The sequence below is a fragment of the Tachyglossus aculeatus genome, chromosome 12 (genome assembly GCF_015852505.1).
Source record: "Tachyglossus aculeatus isolate mTacAcu1 chromosome 12, mTacAcu1.pri, whole genome shotgun sequence".
In the NCBI taxonomy this organism is placed as follows: domain Eukaryota; kingdom Metazoa; phylum Chordata; class Mammalia; order Monotremata; family Tachyglossidae; genus Tachyglossus; species Tachyglossus aculeatus.
The window spans coordinates 42,440,016-42,453,650 of record NC_052077.1 but is presented as its reverse complement, the minus strand read 5'-3'; the positions used below and the strand labels follow the sequence as shown (position 1 = coordinate 42,453,650).

General features: G+C 45.3%; 1 protein-coding gene and 1 non-coding gene across 2 annotated transcripts in view; one reads left to right on the top strand and one right to left on the bottom strand.

Moving 5' to 3' along the window:
* The window catches only part of TENM3 (teneurin transmembrane protein 3), a 1,099,990-nt gene that overhangs the window by 410,261 nt on the left and 676,094 nt on the right, over positions 1-13,635 (bottom strand). The gene's annotated exons all lie outside the window — the stretch shown is intronic.
* Positions 4,411-4,548, top strand: LOC119936039. Its single transcript, XR_005453632.1, has one exon. It is a non-coding gene; the product is annotated as a small nucleolar RNA SNORA7 (small nucleolar RNA).

The following is a 13,635-nucleotide window of genomic DNA, read 5'->3' as shown; positions in this document are numbered from 1 at the left end:
CTTCTTTTACAACTGGAGTTGAAAAATATGGTGAAGGCATTTCAGAACTGAGGGCAGTATTGAGAGTCAGCAAAAAGAAAACAATGACCCGCGTTTCCTCTCCTCTCCCTTTCTCCTCTTTCTCTCCCTTCTCCCAGTCCCTACTCTAACCCCTCTTCCTCTTTCCACTCGTCTGTCTCCCCCCATCCTCTTCCCTTCTCTTTCTTTTTCCTCTCTTCCCTTGCTCATTTCTCTCTCCCCTTTCAATATTTTCTCTCCCCTCTCTTTTCCCTTCTTTCTCCCATCTCTCATCTTTTTCCTTCTCTCTCCTTCTTTCTCTTCTCATTGCTTTCTCCCCTCTTTCCCCTTTGTTTCCTCTCCTCTTTCTTTCCCATCTTTCCCTTCTCTTTACCTCTTCCCTCTCCTTTAGTCCTCCTCCTTTCTCTCTTCTCTTCTTTTTCCTTTGTTTCACTCCTCTCTTTCCTCCTTCCCTCCTCTCTCTCCTTTCTTTCCTTCCACTCTTTCTTCTTTATCTCCTCTCCTCTTTCTCTTTCACTCATCTTTTCCCTCTTTCTCTTTTCTCTCTTTCCTCTTTCACTCCTCTCTTTCCTCTATCTCTCCTCTTTCTTCCCTTCCTCTTTCTTTTCCCTCTCCCCCTCTCCTTTTTTATTCTTCACCCTCCTCCCTTCCTTCCTTTCCTTCCCCATTCTCCCTTCTTTCTCTCCCCTTCACTTCTCTGTCTCTCATCATAGTAGCACAAAGCCCAGTCTGATAAGCCCCATGAATAGAACACCAGAACACATCACCCGACCCCTCTAGCTGAAAGCCCCACACCTCCGCCCTCGGATGGCCCCATGCCATCCTTTGAAACCACCCTCGAGTTCAAAAAGCAGAAAATAGAAGCATTTCTCTAAGGCAATTTGTGTCTTCTTTAAAAAAACAAAAAAACAGGGCTATGTGTCAGACCTACTGCAGGCCCGGACCCTGGCTGTCTGTTTGGGAAGAGGCCACTTGTTCAGAGGCAGGATTTTCCCGGCTCTGTCACTTATCTCCTAGGTGACCTTGGGCAAGTCACTTCACTTCTCTTTTTCAGTTCCCTCATCTGAAAAATGGGGATTAAGACTGGGAGCCCTAGTGGGATGGGGACTGTGTCCAACCTGATTATCTTATATCTACCCCAGCGCTTAGAACAGTGCTCGACACACAGTAAGCACTTTACAAATACCGCAGTTATCATTATTATTATTATTCTCGCACGAGGATGCAGGCCAGTGTTGGCTTTTTTTATGGCATTTATTAAGCACTTACTATATGCAAAGCACTGTTCTAACTGCTGTGGAGGTTACAAGGTGATCAGGTTGTCCCACGGAGGGCATCACAGTCTTAATCCCCATTTAACAGATGAGGTAACTGAGGCACAGAGAAGTTAAGTGACTTGCCCAAAGTCACACAGCTTACAATTGGCGGAGCCGGGATTTAAACCCAAAACCTCTGACTCCAAAGCCCGTGCTCTTTTCATTGAGCCACGCTGCTTGCCATGGAGACCCGAAGTGGCTCCACATTGTGAGAAGCAGTGTGGTCTGGTGGATGAGCTTTTATCTACCCCAAGTGTCTGGCACACAGTAAGTGCTTCACAATTGCTAGAAGAAAAAAAAAAGACTTTCATCGGCTGTGCTCAAACACCGCACTCCTGGAGCAATCTAAGCGATCGGACTAAGCGATCCGAGGGTGACTACCTGCCATCTCTGAGAAAGGCTCCGGGACCCTGCGGATTCTTTCCCAATGTCAGCGGCCCCCCTAAATCAAGAAGCCGGGACCCAGTAATAAGCAGTCAGAAGCATCTTTTGGCAGAAACGGAATTGACATCAGGATTAAAATGCTTAATCGCAAGCCCCTCAGAGGCTACGGGAAAAGAACGCGTAGCCACGCGTCTGTCGTTAATGTGAAAGACGAGTATTAATTGCAACTAATAAAACCAGCACTTGGTGTTGGTGTGCTTTATTTCTGTCGCTGGCACTTAGGTGCATATGTACATTTTTATTTGTATCAGCAATTATTGATTCATCCATTTCCCTCTGATATATCTGTACTATTTTCTGCTCTATTTGCTCTTCCTCCTGTTCCACCTTTTTTATGGTATCTGTTAAGCGTTTACTATATTCTGGGCACCAAATTAAGCATTGATGTAGTACTGAAGGTTCACCTCCTCCAAGAGGAGCCCCCCGTGGGACAACCTGATCTCCTTGTAATCTCCCCAGCGCTTAGTACAGTGCTTTGCACATAGTAAGCACTTAATAAATGCCATCATTATTATTCTTATTAAGAGGCCCTCCCAGACTAAGCCACCCTTTTCCTCAGCTCCCCCTCCCCTCCGTGTCACCCCAACTCACTCTCTTTGTTCTCCCCTCCTCTCCCCTCCCTCAATCACTTATGTATAGATACGTACATATCTATAATTCTATTAATTTATATTGATGCCTGTTTACTTGTTTTGATGTCTATATATATATATAATTCTATTTATTTATATTGATGCTATTGATGCCTGTTTACTTGTTTTGATGTTTGTCTCCCCTCTTCTAGATGAAGCCCAGTGAGGTCAGGGATTGTCTCTCTTTACTGCTGAATTGTACTTTCCAAGCGCTTAGTACAGTGCTCTGCACACAGTAGGTGCTCAATACATATGACTGAATGAATGAATAAAAGGTAATCAGATTGGACACAGTAGATGTCCCATTTTTCTTTTTTTTAGTGGTATTTGTTAAGCACTTACTATGGGCCAGGCACCGTACTAAGCCCTGGGGTAGATTCAAGCTAATCAGGTTAGATACAGACCATGTCCCACATTCTACAGATGAGGTAACTGAGACACAGAGAAGTGAAGTGACTTGCCCAAGGTCACCCAGCAGACAAGTGGCAGAGTTGGAATTAGAACCCCTGTCCTTCTGACTCCAGGTCCAGCCTTTAACCACAAAGTCAAGCTGCTTCCAATAATAATAATAACAATAATAGACTGTGAGCCCACCGTTGCCAACTTGTTGCCAACTTGTACTTCCCAAGCGCTTAGTACAGTGCTCTGCACACAGTAAGCACTCAATAAATACAATTGAATAATAATAATGATAATTATGGTATTTGTTAAAAGCTTACTATGTGCCAAGCACTCTTCTAAGCGCTGGGATAGATACAAGGTAATTGAGTTGTCCCAAGTGGGGCTCATAGTCTATATCCCCATTTTACAGATGAGGTAACTGAGGCACAGAGAAGTGAAGTGCCCATTGTTGGGTAGGGACTGTCTCTGTTGCCAAAATGTACTTGCCAAGCACTTGGCACTTAGTGCTCTGCACACAGTAAGCGCTTGATAAATATGATTGAATGAATGAAGTGGCACGTCCAAGGTCACACAACAGACAAGTGGCAGAGCCGGAATTAGAACCCACATCCTCTGACTCCCAAGCTGTGCTCTTCAGAGCTGTTCAGGTTCCCGAATGGGTCTCTGGCTTACTTGAGCTCTATCTGAGATTCATTCGATCATATTTATTGAGCATTTACTGCGTGCAGAGCTAAGATGGGGCTGAGGGTCCCAAAGGTCCCGAGGAGAGGGCTGATGGGGGCCACTCAGGACACCCCACTAGTGCAAACATCCGAGGCTCCTGGGAGGGACCAAATCAGCTCCAGTCATTCCCGAGTTCGGCCCAGTCGGGGGACACTGAAGGAGCAAAGAAATAATAATAATAATAATAATAATGGCATTTATTAAGTGCTTACTATGTGCAAAGCATGTTCTAAGCGCTGGGGATGTCACAAGGTAATCAGGTTGTCCCATGACAGGGCTCACAGTCTTAATCCCTATTTTACAGATGAGGTAATCAATCAATCAATCAATCAATTGTATTTATTGAGCGCTTACTATGTGCAGAGCACTGTACTAAGCGCTTGGGAAGTACAAATTGGCAACACATAGAGACAGTCCCTACCCAACAGTGGGCTCACAGTCTAAAAGGGGGAGACAGAGAACAGAATCAAACATACCAACAAAATAAAATAAATAGGATAGAAATGTACAAGTAAAATAAATAAATGAATAAATAGAGTAATAAATATGTACAACCATATATACATATATACAGGTGCTGTGGGGAAGGGAAGGAGGTAAGATGGGGGGACGAGGGGGAGAGGAAGGAAGGGGCTCAGTCTGGGAAGGCCTCCTGGAGGTAACTGAGGCACAGAGAAGTTAAGTGACTTGCCCAAAGTCATACAGCTGACAATTGGCGGAGCCGGGATTCAAACCCATGAACTCTGGCTCCAAAGACTGTGCTCTTTCAACTGAGCCATGCTGCTTCCCACAGCGTGCCCTCAAAGAACTCAAAGAACAAAAGAACTGCCCTCATTTGTCTTTGCCACCTATAAATCCTTCCTCTGCCCCTTGAGCTCTTTTCACAATCACACCTGGAGAGTTTCCAGTCCTCTACCAGTCTCGGCTATGGGAAGGAGAGTCAAGCAGAGGCCTACCCATTCCATTCCTAGCTTGGGTAGTGGCTAGCGAGTGGAAGGCAATCTGCTACAAGTCAAAACTCACCCGTGCTGGGCAGCAGTGGCATGGTACAGAGTCGAGGGCGGAGACTCAAGTTTACTGTGCGGAAGAAGGCAGCATTCAACCACTTCCATATTTTTGCCAAGAAAACCCTATCGATCCATCACCAGTACGATTGCAGATGAAGGTGGGGTGTTCTGGGATACATGTGTCCGTGGAGTCGCTATGGGTGGGAGACGACTCGACAGCATAAGCAGCATGGTTCAGTGGAAAGAGCCCGGGCTTTGGAGTCCGAGGTCATGGGTTCAAATCCTGGCTCTGCCAATTGTCAGCTGTGTGACTTTGGGCAAGTCACTTCACTTCTCAGCGTGGCTCAGTGGAAAGAGCACAGGCTTGGGAGTCAGAGGTCGTGGGTTCAAATTCCAGCTCTGCCAATTGTCAGCTGTGTGACTTTGGGCAAGTTACTTCACTTCTCCAGGCCTCAGTTCCCTCATCTGTAAAATGGGGATGAATCCTGTGAGCCCCATGTGGGACAACCTGATTACCTTGTACCCCACCCCCCCAGTGCTTAGAACAGTGCTTTGTACATAGTAAGCACTTAATAAATGCCATTAATATTATTATTATTATAGCATGGTACTAAGTGCTTGGGAAAGCATAATACAGCAATAAAGAGAGACAAGCCCTGCCCACAGAGAGCTCACAGTCTAAATTAGAACCCAGGTCCTCTGACCACTGGGCCCCGTGCTTTTTACTACAAGACCATGCTGCTTCTCTGCCCTCTGGGAATTTGCCGGGCTTGAGGCTATTGTGATCCATGGTCAGGTGTTACTTCAGAGAAGGAACTGGGCAGGAGGAAGCGCCATGTTGCTTAATAAACATGGCATGTAAGCGCTTACTATGTGCCAAGCACCGGGATCGATACAAAAGAGTGAGATCAGACACGGTCCCTGGCCCTACCAGGAGCTCCCAACCTGAGAGGGAGAGTGGAGATCTGGCTACCAGTCAACCTACGCATCAGGCGAAAACTCTTCAGTCTCAGCTTCAAGGCTTCACCCCCTCCTACCTCACCTCCCTTCTTTCCTTCTCCAGCCCAGCCCGCACCCTCCGCTCCTCTGCTGCCGCTAACCTCCTCACCGTGCCTCGTTCTTGCCTGTCCCGCCATCGATCCCCCGCCCACGTCCTACCTCTGGCCCGGAATGCCCTCCCTCCGCACATCCGCCAAGCTCGCTCTCTTCCTCCCTTCAAAGCCCTACTGAGAGCTCACCTCCTCCAGGAGGCCTTCCCAGCCTGAGCCCCGTTTTTCCTCTCCTCCCCCATCCCCATCCCCCGCCCACCCTACCTCCTTCCCCTCCCCACAGCACCTGTATATATGTTTGTACAGATTTATTACTCTATTTTACTTGTACATATTTGCTATTCTATTTATGTTGTTAATGATGTGCATTTAGCTTTAATTCTATTTCTTCTGATGACTTTTTTTTTAATGGCATTTGTTAAGCGCTTACTATGTGCAGAGTACATAGTGTGGGGGGGGGGGCGTGGTTGTTACAAGGTGATCAAGTTGTCCCATGTGGGGCTCACAGTCTTAACCCCCATTTTACAGATGAGGGAACTGAGGCTCAGAGAAGTTAAGTGACTTGCCCAAGGTCACACAGCAGACATGTGGGAGAGTTGGGATTCGAACCCACGACCTCTGACTCCAAAACCCGCGCTCTTTCCACTGAGCCACGCTGCTCCTCACCTGTCCGCATGTTTTCTTTTGTTGTCTGTCTCCCCCTTCTAGACTGTGAGCCCATTGATGGGGAGGGACGGTCTCTATATGTTGCCAACTTGTACTTTCCAAGCGCTTAGTACAGTGCTCTGCACACAGTAAGCGCTCAATATATATGATTGAATGAATGAATGAGCTCCCAACCTAAGAGAGAGGGAGAGCAGAGATCTTACCCCCCATGTTACGGTAGAGATAACCAAAGGTCAGAGAGGTTAGGCAACTTGCCTGAGGTCACACAGCAGGCCAGTGGACAAGCTGGGACCAGAACTCGGGTTTCCCAACTCCTAAGCCCTTGCTCTCTCAGCCAGGCTGCCAGCTTCCTCAAGACAAGGCCCCTGTCTCATGACCAAATTGCACAATGCACCAAGCAGAGCAGCGCGGCGTGCGGAATGACCTACTAACGGAAGAGCCGGGGGTGGCTGAGACGGAAGTCCAAGATCAGGCGATCCTCCTCCAGCTGGGATGTGTACAGCCCAAACATGTCCCAAAGCAGACTACCCACTCCAGAGTTCAGGGGAGGAAACACATAGACAGCGTTTGCCTTGTCATTTTTCCTCAACTGAGAAGCAGCGTGGCTTAGTGGAAAAAATCACAGGCCTGGGAATCAGGGGACCTATCAATCCATTAATCAACAGTATTCATTGTACGCTTACTGTGTACAGAGCACTGCACTAAGCGCTTGGGAGATACATATTTATTTATGTATAAATAAATAAATATTTATTTATTTGTGTATTATTTATTATGTATGGAGTACATATTTATTACTCTATTTATTTATTTATTTATTTATTTTACTTGTACATTTCTATCCTATTTATTTTATTTTGTTGGTATGTTTGGTTCTGTTCTCTGTCTCCCCCTTTTAGACTGTGAGCCCACTGTTGGGTAGGGACTGTCTCTATGTGTTGCCAATTTGTACTTCCCAAGCGCTTAGTACAGTGCTCTGCACATAGTAAGCGCTCAATAAATACGATTGATTGATTAATAAATGCCATTAAAAAAAAAACTGTCGAGGGGCTGAGGGTGGGGGGATGAATAAAGGGAGCATATCAGGGTGACGCAGAAGGGAGTGGGAGATGAGGAAAGGAGGGCTTAGTCAGGGAAGGCCTCTTGGAGAGGATGGCCTTCAGTAAGACTTTGAAGACGGAGAAAAATCGTCTGTTGGAGACGAAGAAGGAGGGCCTTCCAAGGCTAGAGGCAGGATGCGGGAAAGAAGTCGGTGGCGAGATGGTTGAGATGGAATTACACTGAATAGGTTCATTAGAGAGGTGAAGCGTGCAGGCTGGGTTGTAACAGGACAGTAGCAAGGTGAGGTAAGAGGGACAAGGTGATTAAGTGCTTTAAAGCCGATGGGAAGGAACCTGGGCTCTAATCCCTGCTCTGTTACTCACTTGCGGTGTGACTTTGGGAAATTCCCCTAACTTCCCCAGGCTTTGGCTTCCTCATCTATATAACGGGGGTTTGATACCTATTTTCCCGTCTATTTTTTAAAATATGATATTTGTTAAGTGCTCACTATGTGCTAGGTGTTGTCCTTAGGCTGGGGTAGATACAAGTTAATCAGGTTGGACACAGTCCATGTCCCCCACAGGGCTCGCGGTCTTAATCCCCATTTTCCAGGTGAGGAAATAGGGGCATAGAGAAGTGAAGTAACTTGCCCAAGGTCACACAGATGCCAAGAGGTGGAGCCGGGATTAGAATGCAGTTCTTTTTCACTCCCAGGCACATGTACTATCCACTAGGACACACTGCTTCTCATGAGGCATGATCCTGGCATGCAGTAAGTCCTTAACAGATACCACAATTATTATGATCGTTAAATTGAGGGTGGGGGCTGACCCAAGCTTTGCAGACCCCTGAGCAGCGGTCAGTGTCTCCCAAGTGCTTAGTAGAGTGCTTTGCACTCAGAAAGCGCCCAATAAATTCGAATGAATGAACAGTCACCCGTGTTTCCATAAGGAAGTCAGTTCGACTTCTAAAGATGAACATTAATAAAGACCGCCCGGGAGAACTTCTCACTGAGCGACCCAGCCTCACTGTCGATTAATCTACAACCAGAAGTCAGAAACCTCTAGAAGCAGCGGGGCCTAGTGGATAAAGGCCGGGGCTGGGAATCAGAAGGACCTGAGTTCTAATCCTGGCTCCACACTTCATTCAATCGTATTTATTGAGCACTTACTGTGTGCAGAGCACTGTTTGAAGTGCTTGGGAAGTACAAGTTGGCAACATATAGAGACGGTCCCTACCCAACAGTGGGCTCACAGTCTAGAAGGGGGAGACAGAGAACAAAACAAAACATATTAACAAAATAAAGTAAATAGAATAAATATGTACAAATAAAATAGAGTAATAGAGTAAACACTTATTTGCAGGGTGACCTTGGGCAACATTTGATTTCTCTGTGCCTCAGTTGTCTTGTCTTGTCTTATGCTGCTGAGTCGTCTCCAATTGATAGCGATGCCATGGATACACCTCTCCCAATATGCCCCATGTCCTTCTGTGATTGTTCTGGGGTCCATAGAACCCTACAGAACCCCATTCTGGAGTTCTGGTATTTGTATAATTTTCATGGTAAAAATAAGGAAGTGGTTTACTACTGCCTTCTTCTGTGTAGTAAACTTGAATCCCCACCCCTGACATTCTCCCAGGCTGCTGCTGCCCAGCACGGGTGAGTTTTGACTTGTAGCAGATGGCCTTCCACTCTTGCTCATCACTGCCCAAGCTAGGATTGATGATGATGGCATTTGTTAAGCCCTTACTACGTGCAAAGCACTGTTCTAAGCGCTGGGGAGGTTACAAGATGATCAGGTTGTCCCACAGGGGGCTTACAGTCTTCATCCCCATTTTACAGATGAAGGAACTGAGGCACAGAGAAGTTAAGCGACTTGCCCCAAATCACGCAGCTGACAATTGGCGGAGCCGGGATTTGAACCCACGACCCCTGACTCCAAAGCCCGTGCTCTTTCCACTGAGCCACGCTGCTTCAAAGGGTAGGCATCAGCTTCACTCTCCCTCCTGTAGCCGGGACTGGTAGGGTACTGGAAACTCTCCAGATGCGATCCTGAGGGGGGTGCCTCAGTTACCGCATCTGTATAATGGGGATTAAGACTGTGAGCCCCATGTGGGACATGGGATGTGTACAGCCTGTTTAACTTTTATCTACCCCAGCGCTTGGTACAGTGGCAGGCACAGGGTAAATGCTTAACAAACCCCATTAAAAAAAGTAAATTAAATAAAACTTCAGGAGCAGAAAGCAGCACCTGTGATGCTGGCATTGATTTCTCTGAGATCTAAATGTTGGATGGGGGCAGATTTCCAGAGAGATTCACCTAGTTGAGCATCCGATAAATTCCAAAACTCTGCACGGATCCAGTAATCGCACTACTCCAGGACTTAAAGCTTCACGTCACCGTTTCCCCCACGGGTGAGCAAAAGGAAAACAGTGTGGCCTGGTGGATAGAGTACAGATCTGGGAATCAGAGGATCTGGGTTCCAATCCTACGTCTTCCATTCTTCTGCTGGGTGACTTTGGGCAATTCACATCACTCCTCTGGGCCTCAGTTACTTGATCTGTAAAATTGGGTGTAAGACAGTGAGCTCATGTGGGATCTGGACTGTGTTTAACTTGTTTAGATAGATGTAGATAGATGTAGATGTAGATAGATGTAGATTTAGATAGATGTAGATAGATGTAGATAACATATCTACATACCTGTAGATATGTATATATGCTTGTACATATTTATTACTCCATTTATTTATTTATTTATTTTACCTGTACATATCTATTCTATTTATTTTATTTTGTTAGTATGTTTGGTTTTGTTCTCTGTCTCCCCCTTTTAGACTGTGAGCCCACTGTTGGGTAGGGACTGTCTCTATATGTTGCCAACTTGTACTTCCCAAGCACTTAGTACAGTGCTCTGCACACAGTAAGCGCTCAATAAATACGATTGATTGATTGATTGATTTAGGCCCCAGTGTTTAGTATAGTGCCTGGCACATAGGAAGCGCTTAACAAATATCATTAAAAAAAATGTACAGTGGGACTGGGGAGTAGGGAAAGGAGGCACATGGTTCATTCATTTATTCAATTGTATTTATTGAGTGCTTACTAAGTGCAGAACACTGTACTAAGCATTTGGGAAGTACAAGTCGGCAACATATAGAGATGGTCCCTAGCCAACAACGGGCTCACAGTCTAGAAGGGGGAGACAGATGAGGAGTAAAGAGATTTTCTATCCCAACAGTCAGCTCGTATCAGCCGGTCTTTAGAGGAATTTCCCGCAATGAGGGGGAAGACGTTGCTAATGTCAATGGGAGACGAGATTCCCAAGAGTCTGGAAGCAGAGGGCTGGGGTGGGTGGCCTCAAGGATAGATCCAATCGGGGAGCCAGTGATTTATTACTTGCTGATGGGGACTTGGAGCTTTTTGTGTTCAATTCAAAGTTGCACTGCATGGCTTGTTACATAGAAAAGTTGCATTTTAAAGCCCCTAATGTCTGCAAAGCTCTTTTCACCACGCTACTCTGTCCTCTATAAATCTTCTACCCCTCCAGACTGTGAGTTTGGTGTGGGCAGGGAATGCGTCTATCAACTCTGTTGTACTGTAATAATAATAATAATAATAATGATGACATTTGTTAAGCACTTACTATGTGCAAAGCAATGTTCTAAGCTCTGGGGAGGTTAAAAGGTGATCAGGTTGTCCTACGGGGGGCTCACAGTTTTAATCTCCATTTTACAGATGAGGCAACTGAGGCCTAGAGAAGTTAAGTGACTTGCCCAAAGTCACACAGCTGACAGTTGGCGGAGCTGGGATTTGAACCCATGACCTCTGATTCCAAAGCCCGTGCTCTTTCCACTGAGCAATGCTGCAGCGATTAGTACAGTACTCTGCACACAGTAAGCACTCAATAAATCTGGTTGAATGAATGAATGAATGAACTCTGTTGTATTGTACTCCCCCAAGCACTTTGCCCACAATTAGCACTCAATGTGATCGATGGATTGATTTATAAAAGACTAGACTGTCAATAATAATAACTGTGATATTTGTTATGGACTTACTATGTGCCAAGCACTGTTCTAAGCACCAGGTATATACAAGGTCATCAGGTCGGACACAGTCCCTGACCCACATGGGACTCGTGGTTTTAATCCTCATTTTAAAGAAGAGGTAACTGAGGCCCAGAGAAGTGAAGTGACTCACCCAAGACCACACAGCAGACACATGGCGGGGTCAGGATTAGAACCCACATCCTTTGACTTCCAGGCTTGGGCTCTTTCTCCTTCTTTACTGCTTTATTGTAGCTTCCCAACAGCTCAGTACAGTGTTGTGCACACAGTAAGCACTCAATAAATGTGATTGAATGAACTAGACCACCTTGTCAGTTCCTCCTCTACCCTGTAAGCTCTTTGTGGGCAGGGAAACTGTCTACCAACTCTGTTGTACTGTACTTTTCCAAGCATACAATAATAATGATGGCATTTATTAAGTGCTTACTATGTGCAAAGCACTGTTCTAAGTGCTGGGGAGGATATAAGGTGATCAGGTTGTTCCCCGGGGGCTCAGTCTTAATCCTCATTTTACAGATGAGGTAACTGAGGCACAGAGAAGTTAAGTGACTTGCCCAAAGACACACAGCTGACAAGTGGCAGAGCCGGGATTTGAACCCATGACCTCTGACTCCAAAGCCCGAGCTCTTTCCACTGAGCCACGCTGCTTCCCAATGCTCTGCACACAGTAAGCACACAAAAACCAAGATCGATGGATTGACTGATTATAAAAGACTACACTGACAGCTCCTCCTCTACACGGTAAGCCCCTTGTGGGCAGGGAATGTGTCTAACGACTCTGTGGTTGGTGCTTAATACCATTATTGCTAATCAATCAATCTGATGGCAGACATCGAACCCATACAGCAGGAATATCACTGTTTTCCACACTTGGGTACAATGCATGCGAAACACACACTCCTCGCCTTAGGGAATTTACAATCTAATGTCAGAGACAGGCTGACAGAAATTATTTATACATAGAGGAAGCCGGAGAAAGAGGAGGATGATATACCAGGTCGAAATAGCTGAAGAAATAATTGAATATATGAATACGTATGCATATGTATATTAAGTGATTGATTGATTGATTGACTGGTCTAAGAATGCCTCTCAGAGCAGAAGAATTTCAAAATTTGGAGGGTATCTTGCAAGTGATCTTGCAAGTGATCTGAAGACTGGCTTTAAAAACTAACCCTGGGATAGCTTGGTCATGTCTTTCTTAGAACTTGGTATGGAATCATGTCCGGACCATTCTTAGACAATTCTCGGCCTTCCTTTCCTCTTCTCCCACTCTCTTCTACATCGCCTTGACTTGCTCCCTTTATTTATCCCCACTCCCAGCTCCACAGCACTTATGTCCATATCTGTCCATTTTATTTATTTACATTAATGTCTGTCTCCCCCTCTAGACTGTAAATGTGATTGATTGACTGATTGATTGGGATAGCACAATACTACAGGGTTGAGTCATTCATTCATTCAATTGTATTTATTGAGCGCTTACTGTGTGCAGAGCACTGTACTAAGCGCTTGGGAAGTACAAGTTGGCAACATATAGAGACAGTCCCTACCCAACAGCGGGCTCACAGTCTAGAAGGGGGAGACAGACAACAAAACAAAACATATTAACAAAATAAAATAAATAGAATAAATATGTACAAATAAAATAGAGTAATAAATACGTACAAACATATACACGTATATACAGGTGCTGTGGGGAGGGGAAGGAGGTAAGGTGGGGAGGAGGGGGAGAGGAAGGAGGGGGCTCAGTCTGGGAAGGCCCACAGTAAGCTTAAAGTCTAGAGAGGGAGATGGATAATATAAATAAGTAATTTACAAGATATAATTTAAAGAACCATAGAAAAGTGCTGTAGGATTGAAGTTGGGACGAATATATCAACTTGTTCTCCCTCCTACTTAGACTGTGAGATCCATGTAGGACAGGTACTATGTCAGAACTGATATGTATATATGTTTGTACATATTTATTACTCTATTTATTTATTTATTTATTTTACTTGTACATATCTATGCTGTTTATTTTATTTTGTTAGTATGTTTGGTTTTGTTCTCTGTCTCCCCCATTTAGACTGTGAGCCCACTGTTGGGCAGGGACTGTCTCTATATGTTGCCAATTTGTACTTCCCAAGCGCTTAGTACAGTGCTCTGCACACAGTAAGCACTCAATAAATACAATTGATGATGATGATGATGATTAAGTGAAACAGCATAGCTTAATGCACGTCTGGGAGTCAGAAGGACCTGGGTTCTAATCCCGCTCCAC